The sequence below is a fragment of the Acinonyx jubatus genome, chromosome B2 (genome assembly GCF_027475565.1).
Source record: "Acinonyx jubatus isolate Ajub_Pintada_27869175 chromosome B2, VMU_Ajub_asm_v1.0, whole genome shotgun sequence".
NCBI lineage: Eukaryota > Metazoa > Chordata > Mammalia > Carnivora > Felidae > Acinonyx > Acinonyx jubatus.
Genome location: NC_069385.1, coordinates 64,351,536 through 64,371,950, shown reverse-complemented (window position 1 = coordinate 64,371,950; position 20,415 = coordinate 64,351,536). Strand labels below are relative to the sequence as shown.

The window sequence follows — 20,415 nt, the reverse complement described above, 5'->3', positions numbered from 1 at the left end:
CAGAATGTGGAACAGATGACTCTTCCACTCCAGCAGAGGAGTCTTCCCATTTCTCTGACCATCCTCCCATATCTCCATACCTACCTACTGGTACACTGGAACATAAAAGGAAGAGCTATACAAGTGTCCATTACCCTTTCAAGCATCACAGTCTTTAATCTTCCCTTCTTTATGGGCTCCTTTTATCAGCACTCAAACATGCTCAAATTTCCCATCTTAAAACATTTCTCCTTCATTACTGAGCTCCTCCAATTCCCCTCTTCCTCAGCTTCATAGATCAATCTCTTGAAAAGTTGTCTACACTCTATTAATCTCCGCTTCCCGAGCCCCACTTCTCAGTCTATTGTAATCTGACTTTAGTCCTCATCAGTTTTTCCCAGCTCTCATGGAGGTTGTCAATCACTAGTGTATTGCTAAATCCAGCAGACATTTCTCGTTATCTATTCAGTGTCTAGAATCAATTTTACCCTATTCTCCATTTCCCCCACTTTGGGACACGCTTTACCCAGGGCTTCCATGATATCAAACTCTTACTTCTCTCCCACGAAGACCACTCTTTTTGGTCTGCTTTGCAGATTTCTCTTCTTCTCCCCTGTATCCTGGACTCCTTTTCTCTTTCTGGGAAATCTCACTGCCTCAGTTACCATCTGTTCTATAGGCTTATGAATACAAAATCTGTATCTCTAGCTGAAGTATCTTTTCTGAGCCATAGTCCTGTATGTTTAATTGTCTGCTGAATGCAAAACTGCTCGGAGTAGGCTTGGACCCCAATGAATTAAATGGTAGAGGAGGAAGGGATATCAGGGACAAACCAGGACTTGCACAAAGACCCCTTCCAACATACCCAAGTAATTTATATGGTTTCCCTGCCATTTATACGTGGTTTCCGGGGCTTGCTTTGGCCCTGGCTAAACAGCTATACTTGGCTGCCCCAAAGTCTTCCCAAATCTCACCATTTAATCTAAAAGCAAATTATCGTTTCCTACTCCCCACCCAATTTCCCTCAGGTATACTCTTACATAGTAAATGACACCATGGTGAAACCAGTTGCTCAAGCCATAAACTTGGGGGAACTAACTCCTCCCCTCCCTCAATTCAAATACCCAAAGAATCTCTAAGTTCTGGCAAGGCTGTCCTGTGCATTCGCCTACACCTCTCCTTTGTTACTGCCACCACCCAATTTCAGGCTGCCATCTTCTTGTACTTGGCGAACAGTAGCCCTTTCACTGGTCTCTCTGCCTCCAGGATTGCCCTCTGCTACTGAAGGCTCCATATTGAAGCCAGAGCGATTGACCTAAAACAATTGGTGTAAATACACATTTGACTTTGCCAACCTTTACTTCAAACTTTTCCCTGACTCTCCACTGGCCTTAAGGTAATGTCCAGATTCCTTCTCAAAGTTAAAGAGAAACAATAATAGATTATAAGGGATTACAACAGATCTCTTCAAACTTTGAAGTGCTCAGGTAGGACCTGGTCTTTGTTAAAATGCAGATTCTGGTTCTGTAGGTCTGGGTTGTTTTTACATTTCTAACAAGCTTCCAGGTGAAGCTGATAATACTAGTCCAAGGACCATGCTTCTCATGCTAGATTGGCTGGAACTCAAGTTCCAGTTGTGTTGCTCCCTAGGTCTGGAAACTTGAAGTTGTCACTCAACTTCTGTGTGTCTCCTTTTCCTTGTATATAAAATGGAGATCATGATGGTGTGCCTTTTTCTTGGGTTTTTTATGAGAAATAAACATGTGATATTAAAATTACTTGCAACAGTGCGTGGCCCAGAGTAAGTGTTAAATGGCCTTATTATTATCACCAGTCAATACTTTGAATAACTTAGCCTCTACATTCTTCTATTGTGGCACTGGTGGGCACACATGCACACACACGCACACACACTACTGCTCAGACATGCCGAATGACCTTCAGCACATTAAGAACAGAGCAAATGCCTGCTTTCTGCCAAACTTCCAAAGGCGCTTCTTGGCAGAGCCTCTGCCTACAAAGTTAACTCAACTCAGTCACCCTCATATTTTGGATCTTAGCTCAGGTGTGCATCCTCTGGGAAGTATTTACAGAACACCTTCCACCCAAGTCCACATTTCATACCACTTTGAGTATTCTCATATTACGAATGTGCCTTCTGGTCTCACATAATAATTTCATTTATTTATCTGTCTCACCTATAAGACTATCTGCCCCTTTAGAGTGAAGGACTGTGGCAATACTAAATTTCTAATACCTCAAACACTCTTTCGCAGGTTGCAGGTGATCAGTAAAGAGTGAATGCATTTTATAGACACATTTCCAAAGACCTGTAAAATGAGAAATGGAGACAGGGAACAGAAAGCTTTAAGATCTGGTTTGAGTAAAAGGAAATATGAGATGTAGTCCTCCAAATGCTGCTTCTGAGTTGGACTATTAACACACTAGAAAGGGACAAAGATCTTCAAATTCATTAAATAAATAAACAAGGCTAAAAAGTCAATGCAATGGTGATAGTGTGACACAGAGAAGAGAATCAAGGCTTTGAAGTCTGGTCCATGTTGAGTCTTCTACAACCTCAGGCAAATTAGTTTGCCTCCCTGTCTTAAAGATGGAATAAAAACACGCATTTTGTAGAATTTTGTATTAGTGTAATAGCAACATTTTTATTTTTATTTTTATTTCTTTTGTTTCAAATTTTTATTTAAATTCTAGTTGGTTAACATACACTACACTATTGGTTTCAGGAGTAGAATTTAGTGATTCATCACTTACCTATAACACACAGTGCTCATCATAGCAAGTGCCGTCCTTAACACCCATCACTCATCTAGCCTATCACCCACCCACCTCCCTCCATCAACCCTCAGTTTGTTCTCTATTGCTGAGTCTCTTATGGTTATTTTTATTTCTTCTCAAATTCTTCTGTTATAATACTGTTGCTACTAACATAGATTTGAGATATTCTTTTGTTTGTTCATTTTGCCAGAGCAGTAACCACCAAATGGATTCTGAGTTTTATTTTTCAGTAGATCATTTTGATACATCAGATTCTCCCCTCACATTATCTAAGAATACACCTTTTTGTTTTATTCACAATTTAATCACAATTACAGCACTGAAGACGGTGGGGAATGGGCTTCTGGGCTCCTTGTATCCCAGCTTGATTTTATTCTCTTCAATGATTCCTCACAACTCTTCATAAGACAATTTAATTAATGTGGTCATGTTACCCTTAATATGTTTTAAAAGAGTATTAAGAGTTGTCCTGATCAAGATATCAAACTGTGTATTTTTTTCAGAGCCAGAAAGTCATACAAGGTAATTTATTCATTTATATATTCATTCAAATGTTCACCAAGTAGATCAAGCCAGTATAGTAGCTACAGAAAAAAATGGTCAAATTGTTTAATTTTCTTTACATCATGAATCTATGCATTATGTTGATGACCATTTCCTGAGTCTCCTATGAACAAGGAATAATCTATCATAAATTTTGACCAAATGCCTCTCAGTATAGAACTAACAATGCTTCGGTTTTGTGGAAAATTGTTTCTTAACACAAAGATCAACATTTCTTTAGCAGATTCATGGGTATAAATTTGCATGCAGGAAAGAAAAGAAAAAGCATCTGATACCAAGCTGTCATGCTACCTAAATGAAGTAAAATTTAATTTTTCAAAATGATTTCTGGTCCTATAATTACATTCAGTCTATCAACTCATTCTCTTGAACATATTTATAGTTATACTACCACAGAAGATTCTAATCTTTGAGAGTTTAACTGTACTCTAATTTAGTTCAGTATTTTGTTTTTCCTTATTGTCAAAGAGATACATTGTATAATTTATGAAGTCCTGAATAGTAAATATGTTTTTAAAAATCCATAACTTCAATCAAGAGGTCTATCATTTGAGCATATTTTCTTCTAAACTTGATTTCTACTCTTTAATAGTATTTATGTAGTTGAGATCACACTGATTGTTCACTTCAGACTCCTTTTTTCCTTAAAGCAATATCAGAACCATTTTGCCATGCCCTTACATTCCAAACACCACATTAATGATTTCTAGCATTATTTTACAAGTCATTTAGTCAATAATTTTATATTCTTTTAAGCAGTGTGTAGAGGCCCCTTTCAAATCCTAAACGTAAGCATAATTAAACAAACACTCAACATAATATAACTAAAAACCACAAAATATACTCTGAAACTTTAGATCAGGGATCAGTAAACATTTTTTGTAAAGGGCCAGATAGTAAATATTTTAGGCCTGGAAACTACTCAACTCTGCCATGATAGTTCAAAGGCAGCCACAAGGGCACCTAGCTGGCTCAGGCAGTGGAGCATGTGATTCTTGATCTCAGGGTTGTGAGTTTGAGTCTCATGTTGGATGTAGCGATTACTTAAAAATAAATTGTTTAAAAAAAAAAAGCAGCCACAGACCATATGTAAATTAAAGAGTATGGCCATGTTCCAATAAAACTTTATTTAAGGACACTGAAATTTAAATTTTATATCATTTCACATGTCGAAATATTGTATTCTTCATTTGTGTGTGTGTGTGTGTGTGTGTGTGTGTGTGTGTGTGTTTTGATCATTTAAAAATGTAAAACCTATGTTTAGGTCTCAGGCCATTCAAACACAGGCTGTGGCTAGGTTTTGGCCCTTGGGCTAGAGTTGGCAACCTCTAATCTAAAGCCTGGTTCCAAGAATCCTGGTTTCCTTAGTTTTGAGAAGCATCTGTGAACACATGCATATGTATATATTCTTAAGTGATAGTTTTCATTAGATGCTAAATAAATTCTTTTTTTTTAACATTTATTTATTTTTGAGACAGAGAGAGACAGAGCATGAACGGGGGAGGGTCAGAGACAGGGAGACACAGAATCTGAAACAGGCTCCAGGCTCTGAGCTTTCAGCACAGAGCCCGACGCGGGGCTCGAACCCACGGACTGTGAGATCATGACCTGAGCCAAAGTCGGCCGCTTAACCGACTGAGCCACCCAGGCGCCCCAGATGCTAAATAAATTCTTAAACTAAAGTGTTTAAAAATCACTGTTTCAGATAATATACATGAAAGTACTTTGTAAACCATAAATCATTATTAAAACACATATTGGTACTTTACTTTTGATGTTAGTTAAACCGCAAATGATTTGAAAAAAATTAATAGAAATGAACGTATGCCATTATGAAAATTGCACCTGGGAAACTAATATTTGAAATCCAAAAAACCTTACATGCTATAACCTAAAGAGAAAACAGTTAAGTCAAATTCCAAAATTCTTTAAGAATTAACAGCTATTGTGATCAAGATAATTAGAATATTTATTGTTTTGCTTGTTTTCTAAGAGCTTGCAAATAATGCTATTCACTCCTTCATTTTGTTTTTAAGTGTTAAGCTACAAAGCTAGCATAATCAGAGAATCCTAATTTAACATCCTGGTTAATAAAAGCTGGTATGTATATTACTCACTCACCTCCTCTTTCCCCACATATCCATACACATAATACAACAAACAATACTTAAGAATAAACCACCTTTATTGTAACATATGTATGGATTAGAAAGTTCCACTTAATCACGTATCTCTACTTTTAGAGTTCTAAGAATTGCAAAGTAGACGCAGGTGTCATATGTGAATCAACTTATTTTCAATTTATTATTACTGAAACGGAATTGGAAAACAAGGTTTTTCAAAAGACTGCCCCTTCCAGCCTGAATTGAGTTCACTCCCAGAAGAGAGAGAATGTGGGCCCTGCAGGTGACAGTGCTCCTTCCTGGGGCCAGGTGGCTGCAGCGAATTCCCTGGAGGGAGAGGAGCAGCGTTGCAGCCTGTGAGCACGCAGGGTTGAGGGAGAATGGGTTACACTAGAGAGGACCCTTTTGCCCAGTTATTTATCGGTTAAGTCATTCCGCAAGTATAAGAGAATCAAAGAGCCGAGGGAGGAACGTTTTATCCCCAATAATTTCAAAAGAGAAATGACAAGTATAGAAACTTGGGGAAATGAGAGCTTCTCTTATATGATTTTTAATTCAAGAAACCATTCCTGGTTTCTTATAAATTTAAGTCATTGATGTAAATTGCAGAAATGTCAATTAAGATTTTTAGTTAACAGCGTATGTCAGCGTATGTCACACGTATGACCTGCTTTTATAGTGTGGTCTTCCATTGACCAAGAAGCAAACAGTAGGCTAAATACATTTGCAGCAATGTATAGCTGGGTTTTTAAAGCTCTGACATGTAAAAATATTTAGTTTCATAAGGGACGTTTCTTTTGCTCAACTATGGATGAAATGCTGCCTTCCAGGTCTGGTCCTTTGAGCAGCTCTTAATGTGCTCACTGGGCTTGTCGTCCACATCCCTTGGCATACTAGGTCACCACCTCCACAACCATGTGGACTCCCCACTGCTTAGGAACTTTCCCCTGCTTTTCCTACAGACTAGCTTTATTCAAACTTTAGGACACTGCTCTAGAAGAAGCTTCAATTGAAGCTTTCTAGAAATTTTCTGAAATCTCCAGAGGGCCCCACGCATTTATCCCAAGTATTTCCGCATGTCCTCTCTCCTTTCTGCCCTCATTTCTTCCATCCACAATGTTTACTGAGTACTCAACATATGCTGGTGATACTGCTAGACATCAGAAGTCTGGTGGGAACGTAGCGTCTGTCCCACCACAAGCTTACTGTTGAGCAGTAAACGTGACTAACTAGAGCCAAGATGAACTGTGTGTGGAGAAGTACCGAGAGCTGTGCATGAGAACTTAGAGCCAAGGTCCTCATCTGGTGGAAGAGTCATGGAGTAAAGAATTATTTGTGAGTCTCTCTCCCAGCATGGAAGCTTTTCAAAGGATAAACCTGGTTTCACCTTCACTGACAAGCACTGTGGATGGCCTGGACTTGGCACTCCAGAGCTCTTTGTGAAACCCATAGAACTAAAAGTACACTGTTGGATAATGTTGGGTTGAAAGAGCCAGATCATGAAAGGTCTGAAATGCTATGCTAAAGAGCTTGGATTTTGAAGGTCGCAGAAAGTGTGATTCAAACACAAGTCATCTAAAGACTCTGGGTTGGCTTCTATTTATAAAACGGGAGAAGAGTGGCTGTTTGGCTCTAAACCTTTAAGATTCTGTGGCCAAACATCTGACTTCTATCTTTCTGCATTCATTTAACACATATTTGTGCCAAGTTCTGCTTTAGGTGCCAGGGACACAGCCCTGAGCAAGGCAAGGAGAGATCTCTGCTCCTGTGTGTGTGACACATCCGCATGACTTAAAAATTCACACACTGAGTGATGCTTCGGGTGAAAATGAAAACAACACTAACTCGTAACCAGTATTTGTCAGCTAATACTGTGAACATTTGGTTTCCAAGGGAATGAACACAGATTTTGCCGTTTACTCTCAAAATTAGCATGAACAACCTGAGATCAACACATTGTGTTTCCAAAGGTGTAAACCACAACTGATGAGTGAGGCTGTGAGCACTTTGACTACAAGCATTTTCCTTCAACAGATGCTGAGAACCAACCTTGTCTACAACTCAAGACCAAGAATAGATAAAAATTAAGTTAAAGCTGGTTTTCAATATCACCATGCAGCCGTTCAAATGGTCACCCCCTCCATCACCAACAAATTTTAAACTGTCAAGGGAATTATTGAATTTATTGATTAATGCTATCACCAAAGCACAGGATACAGTCCTGCCTGGTATCTTTGTAAATCACATTCGGGTAGGAAGATTATTTTGCTTCAGGCAGAAATACTGGAAAAACTAGTTAACATCAACTTCCAGCACTCACCACACATCCCCAGCCCCAACACCCCCCACCCCCACCTCACACACACACACCACAGCACACATATTCACATACACACAAATATACAAACCACATATACACACATGCATCACTACCTCATATTTTTGGTGAGGATTCAGAAAATCAAGCCAAATGTGGTTTGGGTTTTTCTTCCCAACCAGTAACAACTATAATAAATGAAAACCAATAGAAATTGAATTGGCCTTGAATGTTGGAGGGGATATGTACTTGCTGTTGAAGATAATTGGTTTGTCTTGTATAGCTAGTGGTGGCTTGGCTTGAGCTCCAGAATGAACCTCTCTATGCATGTGAGGTTGTTACCTGGTCAGTAATTCAAACCTGGAGAGCCAGATACAAATACGTTTTTTTCTCTTTTGGAAAAAAATCACAGCAGTAACCAAAGCTGTCACTCCATACAAGCTTTTTGCCCATCTATATATGAAAACAATGACAAATGGCTTCCATGAGGAGTTGGAGATCTGGACTCTGGTGGAAACCTTTGCACTAACCACTTTTTCAGCTTTAAAAAACAATTTGCCTTCCTGGCCTTCAGTTTTTCGCATTTGTTAGATGAGAGGCACAAACTAGAGAATTTCAAAAATCCCTCCCTGCTCCTAGATTTAGTGGTTCTGTAAAAATGGAATTGGATCAGAAGCACGCTTTTATAGGGAAGGAAAAACATCAAAATGACTGCAGCACTAAGAGGCTTTATCTCTAAATATCTTACTATACCCAGAGGGGTTCCTCTTCCTGAGTTTCCGAAATTTCTCTTCTGGGCTCCCTCTCCTCCCTCCTTCCTCCTTCTCCTTATTTCTCTTCCTCCTCACCCTCCTAGATCTAATGGTAGACATTTTTTTAAACTATTGCAGAAAACTACTGCAGAGAAGACTGGTTGTGCAGCTAATTTGTTGGAAAATGGAAGTTAATTCTTTCTTTCTCTTTGAGAAAACAAGGTCACACAGAGCAGAGCTGAGAAATAAATTGTGAAAAATTACCAAAATGGTGGTAAATGTAAGATTCTTTAAGTGGGTCACTAACTTGGCATCCAGTTTTGGACAATCTTAAAGAAAATCGTTCATGTTTATTTAACAACCTGGTCACTCATTACAAAGTAGTAATCTAGTCTAAAAAGAAGCTTGTTAAAATTCATGCAAATGACAGATGTGGTAATAAAGCAAAGTAATGAGTGATATTTTAAAATTTCATGTTGATTAGCAATTTGGGTATTTTCTATTAAGTGCTTACACAGTTTTATTTGGAAGATATATTCCATTTTTCCTAATCTTTCTGGAAAGTAACTATGAATACTATCTTCAGAATTTAGTTTTCATATCTGTAAAATGAGTTGAAACTGATCTATCTCGTCTAGTTCTTACATTTTATGATCAGGAACAAGAGAGTCAAGTGAAATAAACTTAATCTTTTGATTTGTGTTAAGATTTTATTTAAGATAGTCCATGCATGCATTTGGAACAAAATTCAAAAAGTACAAAAGGCTACCCAGTGAAAAGTAAATCCCTCTACCTTCCCTGTCTATTCCATCATATTGTATCTTGTGGTTTCCTCAAGGGTTACTCTAAGTATTTTTAAGTGAAGTGTCAGTTGATGAGATGCCAAGATTGGTTTTGATCAATATCAAGTATTACAATACTATTAGCATAACAAGTTGTAAATATTCTTAAAATTTTGTCATTTTCCATCTATAATTACTCTAATTCCTACATACTTTCCTTCTCAGCAATGTTTATACTTGCATAACTCATAATTTTTAAGGTATTTTGATACGTATTATCTCATTTGCTCTAAAGCACCACTTATGGATACCATTTACAATTTTCTACCTTGCAAGGAAGAATAAAAATGCCATTTTTTTAAACCACATAAATATTTAGGTGTTGACAAAATGCCAAATAGGATACTGATAACTGAGTGGTTTTATAAATAATGCTACTGTTACCTGTCCCAAAAAATCAACTGAAAGTTAAGAATTTGGTGATAGATTGTAAATGTCATGTATATGACAAGGGGTACATATGCCTTATGACCAGCCCTTAGTAGCAGGCTGCTGGCCTTCAACAAGTGCCTGGCATTGCATCCTCCCCATGTCTGTGAAGGGCCAGGAAGAGCTCCTCCCATCAAAGTTCCAGCCCTTCCCTTCCCAGCCTTCAACAGGCTTAATAAGAGCCTAAAGCTGCAGGAACCACTAATTTTGAAAACAGAATAGAAAGATCCAAAGAGAGAGCAAATACCTACTCGATGCATACAATCATCTGGAAAACTGCTGGTAGACTTACAAAGATATAGGACACTTTGTTATCCTCTGATTAGGCCTATTAGTTCAGAGGAAGAGAAAGAGTATCTGGAGCCTCCACCCCAGAAATCAAGAAGAGAATGCTGCTTGAAGAGTGCTTCTAGTCACTAGGGAATCATATGATGCCCCAGCAGAAAATTCCAAGACTGGAGGAGCCACAGCTTATTTTCCTGGCCTTGAGCCATCATCACTTTTAATAAAATAGAAATATTTTTTAATTACCAACAGTTTAATCCAAGACATTTTTGAAGATCACCCACAAAATAATGCGGCACTGCTCGTCTTCCAGTAGAGCACAGAAATGAGTAAAACATGGTAGCTGCTCTCAGTGAGTCTACATGATGGTTATAAGAAATACAACAAAGCTCCAAATCAGTTATAATACAGGGTAGAATATAAATAATATCTACAAAAAACACAAAGGGCATTCATTAAACATATCACAATACATAATACATAATATCATAATACAATTTATAAATGTGCCTTCATATACCTTAAAATTCAGTAATGTCTGAAGCTTTAAGTCCAAGGTGAAATAGAACTTGTTGACAGGCTCTCCTAATTTCAGAAGGTCCAAAAATGGACTCTTCTTCCATCATTGTGTTTTATGAATTTGAAGATCATAAACCAACAGAAGCTGTAATACACATTAATGCCAGGATATATGAAAGCCAATATATTGTATGGTTAGATTTGGCATATTCTCAGGAAGGAATTATGTGATCAATGGTGAAATCTTATTTATTGCTCTTAGTTGAATGGCTGAAAGTTCTTCCTAACTAATTTGTTTGACTGGAGTTGTCATTTAGGTAAGTCGGGGATTTAAAAAATTACCTTGTAGGATCTATTAGTTAAAGAATACATCTATCATTTTATATTGGCCACCTTCCAAATGAAGAGCAATTCATTTTCTTGGACAGTTTCTAATACTATTTTTCAGAATAGAAATGGTTTATTTCTTATACTTAAAAACATACTTGTTTAAAAGAAAATCATAGAAAGTGTTTTTTGCTTGATTCTCCTATATTATAAAGGAGCATGTACTTTTAGTTTTTCAAGATTGTATAGGGTTCAGATGAACCGACTGTCTTGTGATTGGACCACTTGGCATAGTGCCTGGATCCACAGTTATTAACCTGACCTGCTCTCAAGCCATTGTTTAAATTGAATATGTTTGTCACCATTTAAAGGTGAGTTAATTGAGCAAGGTTTGAGCTTTCTCATCACTAGTTATGGAAGGAAATTAGAACTTATTTAAAAACATTCAGGAAAATAAAATAGCCATCTTGGCTTTACAGTGATCAGTTCACAATTTCTTTATAACACATGATATTGAACTCAAAAATGGAAAGATGAAAAAGGTACAAAAGATATTGTATTTCCTCTCTGGTGAAGTATATTCCCCAGATCATAGCAAATTTTTCATGTGATCTTGTGCAAACACCTGGCCCTGTGGGGTGATGGAGCTGATTAGTGTGTGTTACACACATGGTCATGGTTACAGATTCAGTCTTTCCTCAGTGGACTTAGGTAGACTTCCTTTTCACAACGACACATCATGCTTATTGCTAAGTAAGTTTGTATTTGTCATGAGATGCAAAGGGAAGCAGGTAGAAAGTGTTAAATAGATGAATCAATGGAGCTCCCTCCTCAGTGCTCAGAAAACAGCTACTAGTGTTTACATACTGTTAGTAATTAATGAGTGTGATGAAGGCGATCTTGAAATAAAAGGAAGACCAACAAAACAAGACAAAACAAACTGATACAATTACTACCCTTAAGGAATTCCATAGAAGATTTGTTGAGTTTTCCAAAAAGCATAGAGAGGAAGCAGGAAAAATACTCTCTAATATTTACATTAGATCTGCAGTGTTCTCATAGATTCCATGTGTAGGAAATAAGGTTGATCCAAGGGAATTCATATGCAAGAAACACTCACTCTGCCCCTCTACCACGTGTTGACCCTATGCTAAATACTTTTAGATAAATCGTCTCTTTTAATTCAGTATTTACGTTTATTAAACCCTTCACTTAATCAGAACTTCAAAACAAGGCTTGCAAGAGAGACCCTAAGTCAACCCAGGAACCAGATCTGCTCTTCCAGAAGACTTTTTACAGAAATAGCAGCAATTTTGCAGGAAGTAGAAGAGAAAACTCAACTTACACATAATTTGAAATGCTTGTGGTTCCTTTGTGATCAAAATTGTAGAGGCAAACTTAATGACAAATTTAAAAGCAGAAAACTGGGATCTGAATAGACAGAGATTTAGATAATAAAGTTTCATCTCTAAAGGAGTATTCTTTTGGTCTTGAAAATTTCCCAGTGAGAAAAAACTCAAGGATGGTATTAAACCTACGTATTTTATAAGAGTTCTACTTCTTTTATTTTTAAAGAATATAATGTTTGATAAAATATAGTTGTGTATTACCATGATATATTTTACCATTTCAATAATAGCTGCTATAATTACATGATTCTGAATGTAAATCTCCAAGAAAATCATCACTTTTTTTTTTCTTTGTTAGTATCCACAGAACAAATTAACCAGATGGAAAGCTCTAGTCAGCTGTTTTGTTTCATGGGAGAGTAGTTCATCAGCCCTCAGGAGAATTACTATTTGACCTCTCTACACAAGACATTCAGCTTCCAACAAACTGGACTTGCAAATATGTCCCTAGAGACTAATATCAAACATTCCACCACCATTCTATGATGCTTGTTTTAGGTTATTTTTGATTGATGGCCTGAAGTTATGGCTTTAGTTATTTTTAAATTGTTTGTTGAGTTTTTAAAAAGTAGTGCATGAGGGGGGAAGAAAATAGCCTCCTTCTTCAAAATGGGAGCTACAGTTATAACTGCACATTTTCCACCAAGTCAAGTACACCTACAGATGACTTAGCCATGAATTTTCCACTCCTACATCCCACTCGATTCTTGAGTGGGATCATGGACAGCTATTACTGTTCTCATTTACAGTTAAGGAACGTAAGGGCCAGAAAGGTTAAATGGTTTCCACAACAGTGGATAAGTTATATGCTAGTGCTAAAGCAACAGGTGCCACAATCTCCAGCTTCTGATTTCTAACCTAATTCTTCTCAATATGCCTTGTCTTGGGTGACAAGCAAAAACAGATAAGGAACTACACACAGGCCTGCTGAACTCAACCCTCAGAACCAAGAAAAGAAAAAAAAAAACAAAAGAACTTTTTTTTTTACTAGTTATCCTAACTCCTTCATATTTTTAAATATGTGCATTTTAATTTCTTCTGCTGTAGAACATATATTTATCCCATCTGGCCTAGTTTACCCAGACTTTGGAAGATTTATTTTTTCATATAGCTCATTTAACTCCCCTAAACTTCGTCAAATTCAGTCACTCGATCAAACATTTCAGCTAACATCATAGATCTCAGAGACAAAGATCTTGTGATCTGGGTAAAGACATGGTTCATCTCAAAATGTTATGTGCACAAATCCAAAAAGTCTGGTGTAACGTCCAACAGAGAATTGAAGAATCTGAGCCAACACCTCCAAAACTGTTAATAGAAGCATATCAGTCCCCCTAGTTGAGAGAAAAAAAAGCCTTTATTAATATCCACAGATAAACCACCTACTTCTGCTGCTTCTCTGACACATTCCTCAGTTGGTAATGAAGGAACCCACCAGGTGTCTTCCTCAGCTGCCCTCACAGGGAAAGTGAAAGAACTCTCCTTGCCACAGACAGGTCCTTAGGGCTTTACCTTCTGTTCCCTAACCTTCATTTTCAGTCCTTGGACATATTTGCCACAGATGTAATAGATACAATTAATTCACTAGTCAAGTGGATATACAAATTCTTAACTCTTTACTAATTGAAACTTTATCCCTTATTCTGTTGATAGAATCCTCTTTGCATATATGTTTTCATCAATACTTGCCTTGGACTCCACGCCCTTAGAGAACAGGAAGCTTCCCAGTCATTTCTTTAGTCATAAACCATGTTCTGAGGTCCTGCTATACTCGGATTTGATATACACAAATGAAGTAAGCAACATTCTTCCTCTCTGAGGAGCTCACAAGTGAGACACACATGGACAGAAAAAACTGTTACAAAATGTGGCAAAAGAAAAATAGACATATGTATGAACTAATGAGAGCAGCTACTCTTTCCTGAGGGATATGAGAAAGCTACCGAGAAAAGGAGTTTTAACTGGACCTTGATGGATGAGGAGAATCATCAGGCAGACAAGGTCAGTGAGACGAGAAAGAGGGTATTAGATTTAGAAGAAAAGCCACAGGTGAAGACTCAATGCCATTAAAGGATGTAGCATGTGTGAAGAATAGGCAGTCACTGGAAGTGGCTAAAGCATACGTGGGAGATGTGTGTATGTTGGGCGGTGCGGAGTCTGGAAAGGGCTAGAGGAGGGGAAAGCAGACAGGATAGTAAAGGGTCTCTATGCTAATGCAGTTTAGACTTTCTTTCAGAGTCAAAAATAAGCTGTTGGAGACTTTTCCAGTGAAGGGAGATGATCAGATGAGTCTGAGAAAAGATTCTTCTTGAGTACATGGAGGATGTTCTGGAACTTCCTGGGGGAAATCGAGCTTATCATTAGAGAACAAAAGTCATGTAGTAGCAATGTGCTTGGTTCCACTCAATAGAGGAAGAAATCTTGAATAATATCCCCAGATAGATGTAAACCACTATGGCCCATCAGAGATAGGAAGAGGGCCCAAAATAAGATTTAAGGGATGCTTCTGAAATAGAATCAATGGGATATAGTACCCAATAAACATATGTAGGGAGTGCATGCAGGGAGGGAGGAGAGGATGGAAACAGTTGCCTCAAGAGACTAGGTGATTATACAACTATGCACTATAGATGGTTTCTATAACCATAGAGCACAGAGAAATATACTTTGTTCAGTAAGGTTTCCAAAAAATGCTCCTGCCTGGCCATCAGAGAAACAATTTAAAATAAAATCCTAAATGGAAAAAGGGCCACAGGTAAATTAAGTTAAATATAGTGTGAATTAGGATTCTTCATCCAGTTTCTGTTTCCATTCAAGTCTGGTATATCAATCACACACTTCAAAGACTTAAACATTTTGCACTAACACTTCCCAAGAGGTTTTTAATATTCCTTACCCCATTTAGATTTGAATTCTCCCCAAGTTCATCCCTAAAAAAAAGCAGAAACAAATCTACTTTACTGAATCAATGAAAGCCTGAACGGGCAGTCGAAATAGTCCTGCAGTACTCTCATAGGAACACAGATATATTTACACAGGCTGAGTGAAGGTGCTTTGAATAACCAGATGGAAATTAGGCCAGGTATCCCAGCAAACTTTGAATTAAAGAACAGTGCACTTTGACTTATGTGCAAAAGTAGTGGGTATGGCATTATTTGCATCTATTTAGCAAAATTTACACATCATGTATTGGAGACAGAAGTAACCATATATACCATTTATTGTATGTCCTCTATTTTAGGAAACATAATTTGTTGATTTATATAGTATTACCTGTCTCTATGGGGAACAAAAAGCTGTAATCAAAACTATGTAAGTTATAATTGCTATTTAGAATAAAATATTGACAGTAATTCAACTGCCTCAAGTAAGTAAAATTCCTCAAAAACACATCGGCAATAGAGACATTACTGGAAACCAGAAGGCTCAAATTGTATCCTTGTATATTTCAAGTCCACCATAAGAAGGAAAATCCCTCTCAGTTTTCAAAAGTGTAATCCATGACAGGAAAGTAATAAGACATAGACAGGTTGTCCTTGATTTGCACAATGTTCATGCACAAAGCTCATGCATATTGCAACCATGTTCCCACTTTGCACACTTCCATGGTACTGTGAGAGAGACAGAGAGAGAGAGAGATTTATTGCTTCCCTCTCCTCTCTTGCATCTAAAATGTTCCTGCTCAGTTCCCTTTGATTCAGCCCATATGCATCCCAGATCTTCCCAGTTTGGACAACTTCCATGACCACCATTAGCAGTCAAACCCTTCTTAGATATTGCTACCCCCATATAGATTATGTCTAGATTATGAATCTAGATTATGTCTCTTTTGACAAACATAAGAAAAAATAATTTAATACATACCACTCTACTTATCATCTACTCATTTTTTGAAATCTTTAAAAAATAAAGCATTTCATATATAGGAAAGAATATTTCTAATATATCTGCAAAGTAAAGAAATAGCAATTTAGTCAAGAAATCAAAACATTCCCTAAATACTTTTTTTGTAGTTTCAAGTTTTTATTTAAATTGCAGTTAGTTAATATACAATGTAATATTAATTTCATGAGTAGAATTCAGTGATTCATCACTTACACATAACACTCAGTGCTCATCACAAGTGCCCTCCTTAATACCCATCATCCACTTAACCCATCTACCTGCCCACCTTCCCTCCAGCAACCCTCAGTTTTTTCTCTATAGTTGAGTCTGTTTCTTGGTTTGCCTCTCTCCTTTTCCTCCCCAAGTTCACTGTTTCATAAATTCTGCATATGAGTCAAATCATATGGTATTTGTCTTTCTCTGACTGACTTATTTCACTTGTCATACACTCAAGTTCCATCCATGTCATTGCAAATGGTAAAATTTCATTCTTTTTAATGGCCGAGTAATATTCCATTGTATATATATACCACATCTTCTTTATCCATTCATCAGTTGATGGACATTTGGGCTCTTTCCAAAATTTGGCTATTGTTGATAATGCTGCTATAAACATCAGGGTGCATGTATCCCTTTGGATTAGTATTTTTGTATCATTTGGGTAAATACCTAGATCCTATATATTTGAAATCCTCTTTGCAACTTCTCAATACCCCATCTAATTCCAGAAGTTAGGTAACTTTAATTGCATCCTGATTTTTGTGTTTATAATCATCATGATTTTTAAAATAGCTTGACTAAAATTTATTGTGTTTAATAACATGTTAACTAACATACTAACATATTTTAACATGTTAATAATCTATCTATTATAATTCCTAATAATCCATTTTGAATGTTTTTGAACTTTATAAAAGTGTATTTACTTTTACAGCCTAATTGCTCCATTCAATATTGTGAAGTTCATCTATACTGAGGATGAATTACCTGTAATTCATCTGTTTTTATTGCCATATGTTAGTATGTTGTATGACCACACACCTACTTATGTATTCATTTTTCCCTTCGAGAGATATTCAGTTTCCTGTTATGGCTACTATAAACTATGCTGCTGTGAGCGTTCTTGCACATGATCTCTGCAAGATTTTCTGACTTAACACACTTAACGGCTGCAATTGCTGAGTCATACAAAAGGTTCTTGTTCAACTTTACAATGTTATGAAATATTGTTTTTTCAGAGCGGTTTTATCCTTTCCATCTTTTACTTTTATTTTTAGTGAGTTTCCATTGGTCCTTATCCTCAACAATATTTGATATTGTCAGACTTGTTCATTTTTTCTGACTCTGTGAATGTAAATATATAGTTTATTATGGTTTGCTAAACAGATCAATTCAAATTCCATGGAGTAGATTGAGCTTTCTTTAAAATATCTGTCAATTAGAAAAGAAACATGTTTTTGTATCTTTTTCCCATTTTTCTGTTAATTTTTAATTCTTATTTACTCATGGGAGTGTTTTATATATTCTGTACTCTAATCCTTTGTCAGTTATATGTGTGGCAAATATCATCTGTTAACCTGTTATTCTGTGATTGTCTTTTCATTTAATAGTGTCTTTCAATGACCAATTTTTTTTGATTGCCAATCTGCTCATTTATGGTTTGTGTTTTGCATCTTTTCAAAAAACTTTTACTAACATGAAAGCATAGACATTTACTCCTATATTTCAAATTTTGCTTTCCATATTGATGATTGAATTATTTTGAGTATAGTATAAGGTAGGGATCCAACTTAGTTTTTTGCCATGTAAGTAACCAATTATTCCAGGACCATTTATTGAATAATTTCTTACTCTTACTAAACTTAAATTTCATTCTTTATATAATAGATCAATATTTATAAATATACATATATCAAAAATAGATATATAATTTTTGTCTGATATTATTTGGTTCTGATTTGATTCATACTTGATTTGGTGTTCTCCATGCTGTTCCACTGGTCTCTTAGTTTATCCAGTTCTAATACTATATTTCCTTAATGACTTTAAGTTTTGAGATTTCATATGACAAGTCTTCCCAATATCATAAGGTTTAGATATACTGTGTTACATTTAATACAAGTATTATTTTTATTGCTTTCAAACATGATAGTTTTTAACATTATATTTCTGTTGTATAGGAATTCTGTTGATTTTTGTATATTGATTTTGTATCAAGAAACTTGCTAACCTCTCGTTGACTGATAATGAGCTTGAGCACAATCTCATGTTTACTAGTATTTGGACATCCTCTTTTGTGTAATGTCTATTCAAGTCCTTTGCCCCTTTATTGTATTGTCCGTTTTTTTCTTATTGACTTTTAGAATTTCTTTATGTATTCTGGATATGATTCCTTTGTTGGTTCATGAGTTACAATATTTTCTTTGACTCTGTGGTTTTTATTTTCACTCTCTTATCTAGAATCTTTTTAAAATAGTGGTCTTAATTTTAATGTAGTCCAATTTATCAAATTCTCCCTATATGGCTGCATTGCTTAAGAAATTTTTCCCTATTACAAGTTAATGAAGACATTTTCTTATATTCTAAAAGGACTAGAAGAGAAATAGCACCTTCAAAATAGTGAGTCTCCAAGTCTATGAACATGGTCTATCTTTCTACTTATGTATTTGTGTTTTCTTTATATTCTTTCAAAGTGTTCTGTGTAGGGGTTTCATACATGCTTATTATATTTATTACAAGGTATATGAGGGTTTGGTAATGGTATATAGCTTTTATTTCATTTTGTTTGCTGTTATGTAAGAATACAATAGATTTTTGTATATAAACATTTTATCTAGCAACTCTGTTAACTCACTTACAAATTCTAATTGTTTATTATAGAATCATTTAGATTCTCTTCACACAAAATCCGCCATCAGAAAATAATGACAGTTACTTGTTCTCTTTTAATTCTGATATTTTTCTTTTTCTCATCTTAGTGCACAGGCTATGACTTCTGGTATAGAACTGAATAAACGTGATCACGGGCATTCTTTTTCTGTTTCTGATCTCAGCGTAAAAGCTATCAGCATTCACCATTATATATGTTTGCTATATATTTTTAAATTACATTGAGGAAATTCCTTTTATTCTTAGTTTGCTAAGTTTTTGATTTTGAATTGAAGTCAAATTTCATCAAAAGCCTTTTCTGCATCTGCTGAGATAATTATATGGCTTTCTCTTTTATTTGATAAATGTGGTGAAATACAGTGATTCTCTTTTTAATTTTAAACCAAAATTGCATTCTTGGGATAAATGCAATTTATCATGACATGATTAACATTTTTATATATTACTAGAGATAATTGCTTATTATTTGAGTAAAGATTGTATGTACTGCAAAATGTATTATTTATTATAAGTGTAATTGGCCTATAAATTTTTTCTCTAATGTTTTCAGATTTTGGTATCACCTTAATGGGTTCAAAGCTAACATGTTTCCTGCTTATAATATTTGGCATAATTTATTAAGATTAGTATTATCTCTTGAGGCTTGGTAAGATTCACAAGTGAAGCCATTTTGGGCTTGCATTTTACTGTGTAAATAGGCTTTTAATAATAAATTTAGTTTCTCTGATAGTTACCAACTAGTTGAAATGTTATATTCTTGTACCAGTTTTAATATTTACTTATTTTAGAAGTTTCCTGTTTTATCCAATTTTTCTAATTCCTTAGCTAAAGTTATTCCATATAGTCAATATTTATTTAGATACACCTATTTATAGTTTTTATTGTTTTTCACTGCTTGCTTCCTCTCTGAGCTTCAATCTGAGATCAATGCTTTTTTTCCCTGAAAAACAGTCTTTGGTATTTATTTTAATACGAGTGTGCTATTGATATATTCAGTTTCTGATTGTCTGAAAAATATCTTTTTTTGCCTTCATTATTGAAAGCTATTTTATCTGAGTATAGATTTCTAGGTTGGCTTCTAATTTCTTTCAGCAATTTTACCTTGTCTTTCTATTGTCCAGCTTCCATTTTTTTCTGTTGAGAAGTAGGTAACTTCTTAATTTGTTGTTACACCGAAAGTAATATTTTTACCCCATGTGTTAGATGTCATTTGTCTTTGGTTTTTAGTGGTTTTACCCCGAGATGACTCAGTGTGTGTGTTTTTAGGCAGGTTGAGGTTCTTGGTTTTTGCTTTCT

At 35.8% G+C, this 20,415-nt stretch overlaps 1 protein-coding gene across 5 annotated transcripts in view; it reads left to right on the top strand.

Moving 5' to 3' along the window:
• The window catches only part of FHL5 (four and a half LIM domains 5), a 41,169-nt gene that overhangs the window by 3,280 nt on the left and 17,474 nt on the right, over positions 1–20,415 (top strand). The window contains exon 2 of one of the 5 annotated variants that reach the window (XM_053222459.1): positions 13,999–14,346. The exons of the other annotated variants lie outside the window; for them this stretch is intronic. The gene's annotated coding sequence lies outside the window, so the exon portion shown is untranslated. The remainder of the gene's footprint in view (positions 1–13,998; positions 14,347–20,415) is intronic. 5 annotated transcript variants of the gene reach the window in all.